At 40.3% G+C, this 12,312-nt stretch overlaps 1 protein-coding gene across 3 annotated transcripts in view; it reads left to right on the forward strand.

The window, feature by feature from the left end:
- AFG1L (AFG1 like ATPase) overlaps positions 1-12,312 on the forward strand; it is a 231,639-nt gene that overhangs the window by 30,496 nt on the left and 188,831 nt on the right. The window lies entirely within an intron of this gene.

The raw sequence follows: 12,312 nt of genomic DNA on the forward strand, positions 1-12,312 counted from the left end.
ATTTCTAAAAAACCTTTTGTTCCAAAATTAATTGTTTAACTATGGTATATAAAATATATTGACTGCATTGCCTGGCATCAAGATGGGAAATCCTCTAATTTAATAAAATTGTCTTTTCTGGTCCATCTTGCCCAAGTCCCAGTTGTCTGAAGACAGACTTCTCTTGAGGGGCCTGCAGTTGTAATACAAAGCATTGTGTTCATCTACTGGTTTGTATTCTTGTTCAGTTTCAGTTAGGAAGCCACGTCTAGAGCCACTTCCACATCCTGATCCAGAGCCAGATCCCAAATAGTCCTCAGGAAGAGGGAAGACATCATTCCAGCTCCGGGATCTGGTCATTGAAGAAGGGTTGAGGGCTTGGAGGGAAGATTCTGTTGGATTCACCCAGAAGTAGGTTGAGTATCGGTCCGTCTTCATCAGTGCAGTTTGCAGAATTACTTCTAGGATTGCAGCATGCCCGCTGGTAGCTGGCTCTCTGCACAGGAGAATCTCTCTCTGGCTCTTGTCCCTGTCTGTGTCTTGGCCCCGAACTGCATTGCCAAGGATGGGGGCAGAGCAAGAGTTGGGTTTCTTCTCCGCCAATTCTTAAGTTTTCATTTTAAAGCTAATTTGGAAGAAAAAAAATTCTTCTGAAGTTCTTCTGTCAACAAGCTAATATGCTCTGGTTAACTAATCTCACCACGTTAATAAATAATATACAGTCATGCTTGTCTTAATGGCACATGGGAGCCTATAATGCAGAAAGAAGAGTCAACTGAACAGCACAATTGTAAAAGAAATTAGAAAAAGGCAAATTGTCACCAATAGCCCTGGCAAAAGTTGTTATATAACATACAGTTCTTTTTTTTAAAAAGTCTTAACATATGATCCATGAAGGTCTGGGAGCCTACTTAAAGAAAATTATGTGTATGTATATGAGTTACTATGTATTTTTTCTGAGGCAAGATCTCTAAATATATTATAGCCTCCTTCAGATTTTCAAACAAGTTTGTGAACAAAAACTGGTTAAGAACAACTGTTTTAAAGAACTGCCAAAACTTAGAGTTTTAGAAGGAAAATCTATTAAAAGTAGCTCACTTTTATTGAGCAGTCACTGTGTGCCAGGGACTAGGGTAAGTAATGACATAATTATATTTATTAATCCTCATAATAACCCTATTATACAAATAACCAAAAAAATCCGTGGATAAATTTGTTCACTCATTCACTGTTTATTGAAAACCAACTATATCTAAGGTACTATCAGTGGAAAAAAAAAAAATTCTTTTCCTTGTGGAGCCTTCACTCCAGTCAAGGGGAAAGACACAAAAAATTAAAGAAAGGAACAGACAGTGATCAGTATATTGATGAAAATAAAAATGATATCCTAGAGTCACTGACCAAGAGCATGGGCATCCCCAGGGAGTTTAACAGACAAACAGAATCTCAGGACCCACATCAGGGGTCTGAATCAAAATGTGCAGTATGACAAAAAACCTGGGCATTTCATCTGCACATTAAGGTTTAAAAAGCACAATGCTAGGGAATGGCTGAGGACTCCTAAGAGTTGTAAGAAAAAGCCTTCCTATGGAAGGGACATTTACCTTGACACCTGAATGCCAAAAGGAGTCCGCCCTGAGAACGATCTGGGAAAACACCCCCAGATAGAGAGAAGAGCTCTGGCAAAACCCTTAAGTGAACATGGAAATAAGCTTTACATTTTTGAGGGAGAAAACATAAGTTTATGTGGCTGATTTACATGAACAAAATGGGATACATTTTAAGATAAAGTCGGAAAGAAGAGCAAGGACCAGATCATTTAGGATCTTATAAACCATAGTAAACAGTGGAGACTTACAAACAGGAGTAAGAATAAGTAGGTTTTGATCAACAGCATGACATGATTTTTCAAAAGATTACTTCTATAGAAATAAGATGGTAGGAATGCAAAGTAGAAGCAGAAATGGATGGATTGTATGGTGTGTGAGTTATGGCTCAATAAAATTATTACATATATATTTTTTAAGTAGAAGCAAAGAGACCAGTTTGGAAACTGAAGACCCAGATTAAAGCACAGTTATGCTCTCAATACTTTATACTGCTTTATTTTTTTCCCTGGATATCTGTCTGTTTTTAAATGTTACTCTATCAAAGCAGAACTAGAACCAAGGAAAAGAAATTGGGAACAGTCGCTTTCCCTGCTAATAGTGCCCCAGCAAACAAACATGGTGAACATTCCCCAAAACCATGACGTTTCGTATAAGAAGTGGGGCACAGAGTGACAAGGGACAAAAAGGGCAAAGATTCTCTGTATACCCAGAGAAAGTGGCCTTCGATGTGGAGGTGTTGGGGTTTGGAGCAAACAGTCCAGAAAGAATTCTTGAGATGCCTTCAGTGCAAAAAGGTGGTCTTATTAAATAAAGCCCAGGGACAGGACCCGTAGGCAGGAAAGAGCTGCACTGGGGTCGTGAGGAGTAGCTGATTATATACTTTCAAATTGGGAGGGGGTTACAGATGGTGTAAATCTCGAAGGAATTTGGAAGCAAGGTTTTCAGAACCTTGAGGGGTCCTTTACTACTGTCTAGTAAAACCTTAGTCATGAGACCCTTCAGATGTATATCACTAGGCCATACTCTTGGAGGATGATTGCTAACATATATCTTGGGGGGGAGGGGTAGAGAAAAAGGAAGTTTCCAAAGGGATTTTTGTATGTTAAAGCAGACTTTTAGGATCCTGGAGGTCAGGATAATGTTAAGTTGAGATTGCCTTCTGTCCTTAGCAAAGTATTAACATTGAGGCAGTTGAGTTCCTAGACGAAGGTCATTCTGCCTATCTCAAGGACTTGTCAATGGGCCGTAAGTTATAAGGAAACTTAATTATTTTTCTTTTGCCTTTGTTCGCCGCATCAGCCTTATTACAGGAAGCAAAGAGGCTATGGTAGCAGACTAAGCAGATTTTCTGGGAAAAAGCTAAAACTAAAAAGCAAAGGAGGTGGTACTGATGCTTGAATGCATTGAGCCCAACTGCAGATCTAGACAGTGCTGGCCATTAGGACGTTTTAAACTGGGAGGTGATAAGAAGAGAAAGGGTCAAATGACCCAGTTCTAAGTTTCATGTCTTGCTTAATATGAAGACAGTAAAATCTTGAGGTTATGTTCACTCCCCCCCCCCCAAAAAAAAAAGTAATCACAAATGCAGTCAAAGGCTGGTGAAACTATTTTTCTTGGGGGTGGGTGTATGTAGATGGAAATAATTGTCAAAATACTATCTAGGAAGTTGTGATCATTCAGACAGGAGGACATCATGATATCGACTTAAGTCTTGCGGCACATGGGCTTTGGAGTTTCGTGGAATCTTCCTAAAACTTATTTAGGAGAAATTAGTAAAATAAGGTACAAAATTGAGATAGTAGCCTGTGCAGGCTTTATGGGCCTCTAAAATCTTCCATTTATGTTTGTAGATCAATGTGTGGAGCTTCAGAATGGCATTTGCCCACTGTCCATTTGGAGTACAATAAGACAGATTAATACAAATCAAAATAATATGGCAGCAGCATCCCATAATTTGTGTACACTGATGTAGTAACAGATTTCATTTAGTGCCGCTTTTGAGAAGTCTTTTGTGTTTCAATCTTTACAGCTGCTCTCCAAGCCTAAGCGGGCCAATCTCTCAGCCTTGAGTGTCTTGTCTGCCTGATTTTCTCTTTTTTAGACTCCCCCCTCCCCCACAAGGTCAGTTTTAGATTCATAGCAGAATTGAGAGGAAGCTACAGAGATTTACCATATTCCTCCTACTCCCCTTCCCCCAAACATGCATGGATTCCCCCACCAGAGTGTTAACATTTGTTAGAACTGATGGATCCATGAGGACTCATTATTAATAATTACCTAAAGTCCATGCTTTACCTTTGGGTTCACTCTTGAACAAAATGAATGAAGTGTAGCCATCGTTACAGAATCATACAGAGTATTTTCACTACCCTAAAAATCTTCTGTGCTTTGTCTTTTCCCTCCTCCCTGCCTCCCACCCTTTGTCTACCACTGATCTTTTTACTGTTCCCATCGTTTTGCCCTTTCCAGAATGTCATATAGTTAGAATGTCTGACCTTGGGGCGCCTGGGTGGCTCAGTGGGTTAAGCCGCTGCCTTCGGCTCGGGTCATGATCTCGGGGTCCTGGGATCGAGTTCCGCATCGGGCTCTCTGCTCAGCAGGGAGCCTGCTTCCCTTCCTCTCTCTCTCTGCCTGCCTCTCTGCCTACTTGTGATCTCTCTCTGTCAAATAAATTAAAAAAAAAAATCTTTAAAAAAAAAAAGAATGTCTGACCTTATAATATCCAGCTTTTTCAAATTGGCTCTTTCACTTAGTTATAGGCATTTAAATTTTCTCCATGTGTTTTCATGGCTTGGTAGCACATTTCTTTTTAGTGCTGAATAATATTCCATTGTCTTGATATACTAATTTATTTGCCCATTTGCCTACTGAAGGATGTCCTGATGGCTTTCGAGTTTTGGCAAATATGAATACAGCTCCTGTAAACATCTGGAGGCAGAGTTTTTTGGTGTATTTAAATTTTTAACTCCTCTAGGTAAATACCAGGGAGCATGATTGCTGGATTATATAGTAACAGTATGTTTATTCTTGTAAGAAACTGCCAAACTATCTTCCAAGGTGGTTTTAGGATTTTGAATTCCCACCAGGAATGAATGAGAGTTTCTGTTGCTCCACATTCTGGCCAGCATTTCTCAGTGCTCTGAATTTTGGCATTCTAATAGGTGTATCGTGGTTTGCCATTGTTGTTTCAGTTTGCATTTCCTTGATGACATACCATGTAGAGATTTTTTCATGTGCTTCTTTGCCATCTGTATATTTTCTTTGCTGAGGTGTCTGTTAAAGTCTTTGGCCCATTTTTATTTATTTATTTAAATTTTATTTATTTATTTGACAGAGATCACAAGTAGGCAGAGAGGCAGGCAGAGAGAGAGAGAGAGGAGGAAGCAGGCTCCCCACTGAGCAGAGAACCCAACGTGGGGCTCAATCCCAGGACCCAGGGATCCTGACCTGAGCCTAAGGCAGAGGCCTTAACCCACTGAGCCACCCAGGCGCCCCATTTGGCCCATTTTAAAATTGGACTGTTTGTTATCTTGTTATGAGTTTTAAGAGTTCTTTGTATATTTTGTACAACAGTCCTTTATCGGATGGGTCTTTTGCAAATATTTTCTCCCATTTTGTGTCTTGACTTCTAATGATGCCATGACATTGGCTTTCACAGAACAAAGTTTTAAATTTTAATGAAGTCCAGCTTATTGATTATTTGTTTCATGGATTATTCCTTTGGTGTTGTATCTATACAAGATTATTTATGTAGGTTTCTTCTGTGTCTTTTATGTTTCTCCTATGTTGCCTTCTAGGAATTTGATAGCTTTGTGTTTTAGGTTTAAGTCTATGATCCATTTTGAGTTGGAAGGGTGTTAGATCTTTTACATTTTTCTTCAGATTTCTTCTTTGACCCATATGTTAGAAGTGTATTGTTTAATCTCCATATATTTTAGAATTTTCCTGTTGTTTTTCTGCTACTGATTTCTTGTTAAATTCTGTTGTTGTCTAGAGCAGACATTGTATGATTTCTTTTAACTTTAAGATGTGTCTAACAGCCTGGAATGTGGTCTATTTGGTGAATGTTACATGTTATGTGTTAAATCAATTAAGAATAAGGAAAGTAGAAGTTTTATTTTACCTTCACTTATTCCTTCTTAAACATTCTTTCTTTATGGATCTGGCTTTCTGACTCATATTATTTTTATTCTTTCCGAAGAGCTTCATTTAACATTTCTTGCAAGGCATGTCTTCTGGCAAAAAATTCCTTTAATTTTTTTATTTGAGAAAGTCTTTATTTTTCCTTTACTCTTTTTTTTTTAAAGACTTTATTTATTTATTTGACAGATAGAGATCACAAGTAGGCAGAGAGGCAGGCAGAGAGAGCGAGGAGGAAGCAGGCTCCCCGCCAAGCAGAGAGCCCCACGTGGGGCTCGACCCCAGGACCCTGGGACCACGACCTGAGCTGAAGGCAGAGGCTTTAACTCACTGAGCCACCCAGGTGCCCCCCTTTCCTTTACTCTTGAAAGGTAATTTTGCAGGATTCAGAATTCTAGGTTGGTAGGTTTTCTTCTACCAATAATATTTCACTCTACTCTCTTCTGGCTTGAATAGGTTTCTGAGGAGAAGCATAGGTTAGGTATATTTTTCTTCGGCTTCTTTAAGGATTTTTTTTCTTCTTTCTTTCTTTTTTTTTAGAGGGGTGAGGGGTAGAAGAAAAGTGAGAGCGAGACTCTTAAGCAGGCTCCATTCCCAGCATGGAATCCTGTTTGGGGCTTGTCATGACCCATGTCAGGATCATGACCTGAGCTGAAATCAAGAGTGAGATGCTTAACTGACTGAGCCATCCTAGTCCCCTAGGACTTTTTCTTTATCTTTGATTTTTCTGTAGTTTAAAAAAGTTATATGTCTAGGTATAATACTCTTGGCATTTATTCTACTTGGCTTCCTGGATCTGTGGTTTGGTGTCTGTCATTTATTTGGGAAACTTCTGTTATTATTGTATCCAGTATTTTTTCTGTTTCTTTCTCTTTCTTCTTCTTCTGGTATTCCCATAATGTATATGCTACACCTTTTTTTTTTTTTAAAGATTTTTATTTATTTATTTATTTGATAGAGAGAGATCACAAGCAGGCAGAGAGGCAGGCAGAGAGACAGGAGGAAGCAGGCTCCCTGCTGAGCAGAGAGCCCGATGCGGGACTCGATCCCAGGACTCCGAGATCATGACCTGAACCGAAGGCAGCGGCTTAACCCACTGAGCCACCCAGGCGCCCCTATGCTACACCTTTTGCAATTGTCCCATAGTCCTTGGATTTTAGTCCCTGCCGCCCCCCCCCCCCCCAGCCTTTCTTTGCCTCAGAGTTCTGAAGAATTCTATTGATACGTCCTAAAGTGCTAAGATTCTTTCCTCACCTGTGTCTAGTTTACTAATCTCATCAAAAGCATTCTTCATTTCTGTTAACAGTGTTTTCAATCTCTAGCATTTCTTTTTGGTCCTTTTTTTTCCGTAGGATTTTCATCTCTCTACTTATATTGCTCAGATGTTTTTGTATGCTATCCACTTTATATATTAGAGCCCTTAGCATGTTAACCATAGTTGTTTTAAACTTCTGGTCTGGTAATTCCAACATCCCTGCCATGTCTGGTTCTGATGCTTGTTTCATCTCTCCAAATTGTTGTTTGCCTTTTAGTATATCTTGTAATTTTTTCTTGGGCATGATATACCGAGTAAAAGGAATTGCTGTAAATAGGCCTTCGGTAATATGGTGAGACGTGGGGAGAGGAAGTGTTTTATGGTCCTATAATTACATCTCCATGTTTTAGGGAGCCCATGTGTCTAGATTATGAGCTTCAGAAATGTTTTTTCTTCCCTCTTTGGTGTGATAGCACGAGTGGGCCGGAGTTGAGTATTTCCTTTCTCCCATATGGAAGGCTAGAGTTGAGTGGAGTTGGGTATTTTCCTTTCCCCCCAGGTCAATAGGCTCTGACAATACCTAGCAGGTTAGGTTCCTTAACTACCTTCCCCCAAGGGCAGGCCTTGTTAGGAATAAGAGAGTGCTCTGGTATATTTTAAAATGGTTTCAATTGGTGGCTCAGTTGGTGGAGAGTGTGATTTTTGATCTCAGGGTTGTGAGTTTGAGCCCCACACTGGGTTTCAAGATTACTTAAAAATAAAATCTTAGGGATTTCTGGGTGGCTTAATCCATTAAGTGTCTGCCTTCAGCTCAAGTCATGATCCCAAGGTCCTGGGATCGAGACCTACATCAGGCTCCTTGCTCAGAAGGGAACCTGCTTCTCCCTCTGCCTATTGCTCCTCCTGCTTGTGCGTGCTCTCTCTCTCTGACAAATAAATAAATAAAATCTTTATTAAAAAAGTAAAATCTTTTTAAAGAAATGTTTCTTTTCCCCTGTCTTCTGTCCATGCCAGAAGCATAGGGGGATTTTCCCATACTTCACTAAGAACTGTTGAATTCCTATAGATAAAATTCAGAAAAGTGTGAGTGCCCCTCTATAACTGGGTACCACTGGAGTTTTTAACTCTTGAGTTGTCCATATTGAGCTTCTAGCAATTTTTCAACTAGGTTTTAGATTTTCCTGCCTGGTTTCCACTTACGAGTCTCTGCTTTTATAAGCCATTGCTGTCTGTATTTGCCTGTACTTCTCTTTAATCTGGGGGGCAGTGCTTTGCCCTGAATCTTCCCTTGTCTTATGGAGCTGAGAAGAGATGTTGGTTTTTCAGTCTGTTCAGCTTTTTCATTGTTAGGATGGAATTGCAACTTTCAGGCTCCTTACATGCAAAACTGGATAACCGCTATTTCTCTTTTTATGTCTGCTGACTAGTTCAAGTGATGTCTTATCTTCAGTGTGCCTTGATTTCCTTTTTTAAAAAAATGCAAATGAAGTATATAGTACTAAATAAAGATGTTAGGCTAGTAAAAAATAAAAGTAGAAGCAAAGAACAGTAATCCTCTCTAAAGGCAGATGCCAAGAGAAACAACATACTTTGCTCGCAGTCCTGATCTTTCCAATGACTAATTTTAAAAATTAGCTATTTGGTGATTGTGAAAAGGAAATGAAGACTGAGGAGCAACTTCTGGGTTTGGCAACAGCAGGTCTTGGATGGACTTGACAGAAGCTATCTCAGTAGAATCTTGACCATAGTGGGTTGGGAATTGAGCAGGATGTGAGGGAGTTGCCAGAAAAAATAAAGGTAACTTTTTCAAGTGATGTTGCTGTGAAGGAAAGGAGGGTAGAGCAGATGTCTCATGACTGGGGGATCAATGAGGTTTTGTTATTATAATTTTAAGACAGGAAAGGGTTGAGTTGGTGTAAAAAAGCGGGTAGAGAGGGGGAAGGTTGATGACATAATACAAGGCTGTTTAATGAAGAGAATGACATCTCTGGAAAGGTAGGAAGGGAGGGGATTCAAGATCATTTTTAATAAGCACCAATTATGTACCAGGCGCTTTTCACTGGGCAATACAGCATTGAATAAAGCAGACAAAAATTCCTGTCCTCAAAGAGCATATACTCAAACATCTACTCTGGTGGGGACAGACAGAAAACAAAAAGTACAGAAGTATAATATATGGCATTTAATATAACTAAATCTAGTGGTTCTTGGCACAGATATATGTCATGTATATAAGAATATATATAGTAAAATATACATTAAAATACCAGAGTATATCATACATAGTTTTTTTAAAAAAAGTTTTTCTTTTTTTTTCAATTTATTTGACAGAGAGATAGAGAGCAAGCACAAGTAGGCTGAGCAGCAGGCAAAGGGAGAGGGAGAAGCAGACTCTCCACTGAGCAGGGAGCCCAACATGGGGCTCGATCCCAGGGCCCTGGGATCATGACCTGAGCTGAAGGCAGATGCTTAACCGACTAAGCCACCTAGGTACCCCTTGCATAGTTGTGTTTTGTGTGTGTGTGTGTGGGGGGGAGTTGTTGTTAACCATTTCATACTCTTACTAAATCGCTTATTTCATGAAATTTGTTTTTCAGTTGAATATATGTGTGTGAATACTCAGAAGGGTTTCAAAATTTGAAGGCCACTGGTTAGAGGATAAGGAAGCATCAATATCCTTGCTGGAATGGGCAGTAACTCCAAGGCTAAGGAAAGAGAAATGGATGGGGCAAATACAGGCGAGTCTGGAGGTTTGATATTAGGGAGCTGAGGGACTTTGAAGGATGGTGAGATTTTGTGAGGGAGAAATTAGGCTGGTAGAGATTTGAAGAGGAGGATGTCCAAGTCAGGGAATCTGTATGAACAAAGGCATGACTATGAAATGAAGGAATTGAAAGTGTTTGGGACACAGTAAGTCATACTTTTGACTAGAAGGCAACTCACATTATTGAAGCTACCTTTGCATTTTTCCATTCTTACTAGCTTCCTGACATTTCTGCTCTTGCCCAACCTAATTTGGGCCTTGATTATTTCCCACTTAGAGTAGTTTCATAACCAGTTTCTCTGTATCCAAATTCATTTTACTTGCTAATGCCAGTTAATCTTGATACATCATTACTACAGTTTTTTCCTGCCACCCCCTCTTGAAATAACAATAAAAAAACCCTGGCACTCTCTATTACCCCATTACACATTACATGTGGTAGACAATCATTTCTTGTATCAATGGCTGCTTTTTGGAGAGTAGAGGGGAAGTTGTCTGGAAATACAGGCTGGGGCCCTATTATGAATTTCTTGAATCCTTGAATGAGGACACTCTTTTTGGGGATCACCAAAACTACCTCCAGGTTTGATGATTTGCTAGGAGGATTCACAAGACTTAGCATATAGTTGTATTTGTGGCTATGATTTATTACGGCAAAAGGATATAAACACAGTCAGCCAACGGGAAAGCCATGTTGGGCAAAATCTGGAAGAAACTAGGTCCAAGCTTCTAGGAGTCTTCTAGTGGAGTCACATAAGAAATACTTAATTTCTCCAGCAATGAACTATGACAACAGATGTGAAATGTTGTCTATTAGGGAAACTCATTAGAGACTGAATGCCTAGGGTGGTGGTGGGGGTTGGTGGTCTCATAGCTTCTCTTTGCATAGCATGTATTAAAAATCTGGCCGTATAGAAGGAAACTAGGTGTTCAGCATAAACCACGTAGCTTGTACATGGTACAAACAGTGTAGGCACAGTAAGTCACTCTTTCCATTTCTGGGATTGGCGGGAACCCTCTTGGAATCCAAGTTCCCAGCCAAGAGCCTACCTTGCAAGCAAACCCTTCTAAGGACAGTAATCTCAGGTCTGCTGTGCTAACTCTTTTCTGTACACTGTTTGTACTTAATGTGCTTCTATCAAGTGGAAATGGGGCTTCAGGGGCTTCTTTGGAAGTGGGGGTGGTACAGTTGTAGAAATGAGGGAGATGTGAAGAGCATGGGATTTTGTGCCCCCTCTCCCGTTTTTCTTTTTAATAAATTCAGGATTGTGTGGAAAGTTTTGTGTATAAAAAAAAAAAGAAAAAAGAAAGAAAAAGAAAAAAAGATGCTGCTGTTAAAATTATGTTTGATGTTTGAAAACCACTCCTTTAAACAATGAGATGAATTTTAAGAAAAATATTAATAAAATCCCAGTTTGGATTTTAGCAACATCATCTGTGTAGTTGATGGAAGGTATTTTCCAGATCGTTAGTGGTAAATTTGGGGCAGTGGAGGTGATCAGAGGCAGGGAGGCCAAGCCAGAGATCATGAGAGCCCCAGCTAGGGTGGTTAGCATGAGGAAGAGTGGGAGGGGATGGATTAGAGATTTGCTCTACAAAGTGAGTAGTATCAGTGGATGATTGGCTGAGGACCTGGTTGAAGAGCAAGAGAGAAGTTTATTTATTTATGTAAAAATCCAGTAGGTGGCCCAGGGCTGGTTTGGCAGCTCAGCATTGTTGGAGAACTTTGCTCTGCTTTGCTCAGCATTCTGTGGGCCTCTCCTTGCCAGGCTGGCTCTTCCAGCTGCAGGCGTCACACTTACATTCCAACTAGAAGATGGGGAGGGAGGGGAGGAAGGCAAGCCTTTCTCTTTAAGGGCATGTACCAGAGCTGCACATGTTTCTGCTCACATCCCATTGGTTAGAACTGGTCATAGGGCTGTGCCTGGCTGCTGGAGAGGCCAGAAATGGGTTATTTAACTGGGCAGCCTTGTACCCAGCTAAAACTATTCAGAAAGGAAGAATAGCTATTAGAAGACAGCCCTGCCCTCTCCCCAACACTCATGGTTTATTTAGGATTTTCTTTCCTTTCTTGGGAAAAAGATGGAAATAACATTGACTGTTAATTTCCCCCCTAGGGTATGTAATTTTCCTATTACTGAAACAACGGAAACACGGTATTCAGTGAAACAAGGATAATAATGGCAGTGTATCTTTGCAAAATCTTTGATTCAAAGAAGGGCGCCAGCCCTGTCTAAAAAAAGTGCCAGGGGGCGCCTGGGTGGCTCAGTGGGCTAAGCCGCTGCCTTCGGCTCAGGTCATGATCCAAGGGTCCTGGGATCGAGCCCCGCATCGGGCTCTCTGCTCTCTCGGGGAGCCTGCTTCCTCCTCTCTCTCTGCCTGCCTCTCTGCCTGCTTGGTGATCTCTCTGTCAAATAAAAAAAAAAAATAAAAAAAAATAAAAAAAGTGCCAGTTTTCTGCTATTTATTGTTGCTTCTTAAAACTACAGAGAGAGATAGTCAATAATATTATAACAACTTTAAATGGTGGCACGTGGTAACTGCACTTACTGTGGTGAGAGTGG

This window comes from Lutra lutra, chromosome 6, assembly GCF_902655055.1.
Source record: "Lutra lutra chromosome 6, mLutLut1.2, whole genome shotgun sequence".
NCBI classification, from domain to species: domain Eukaryota; kingdom Metazoa; phylum Chordata; class Mammalia; order Carnivora; family Mustelidae; genus Lutra; species Lutra lutra.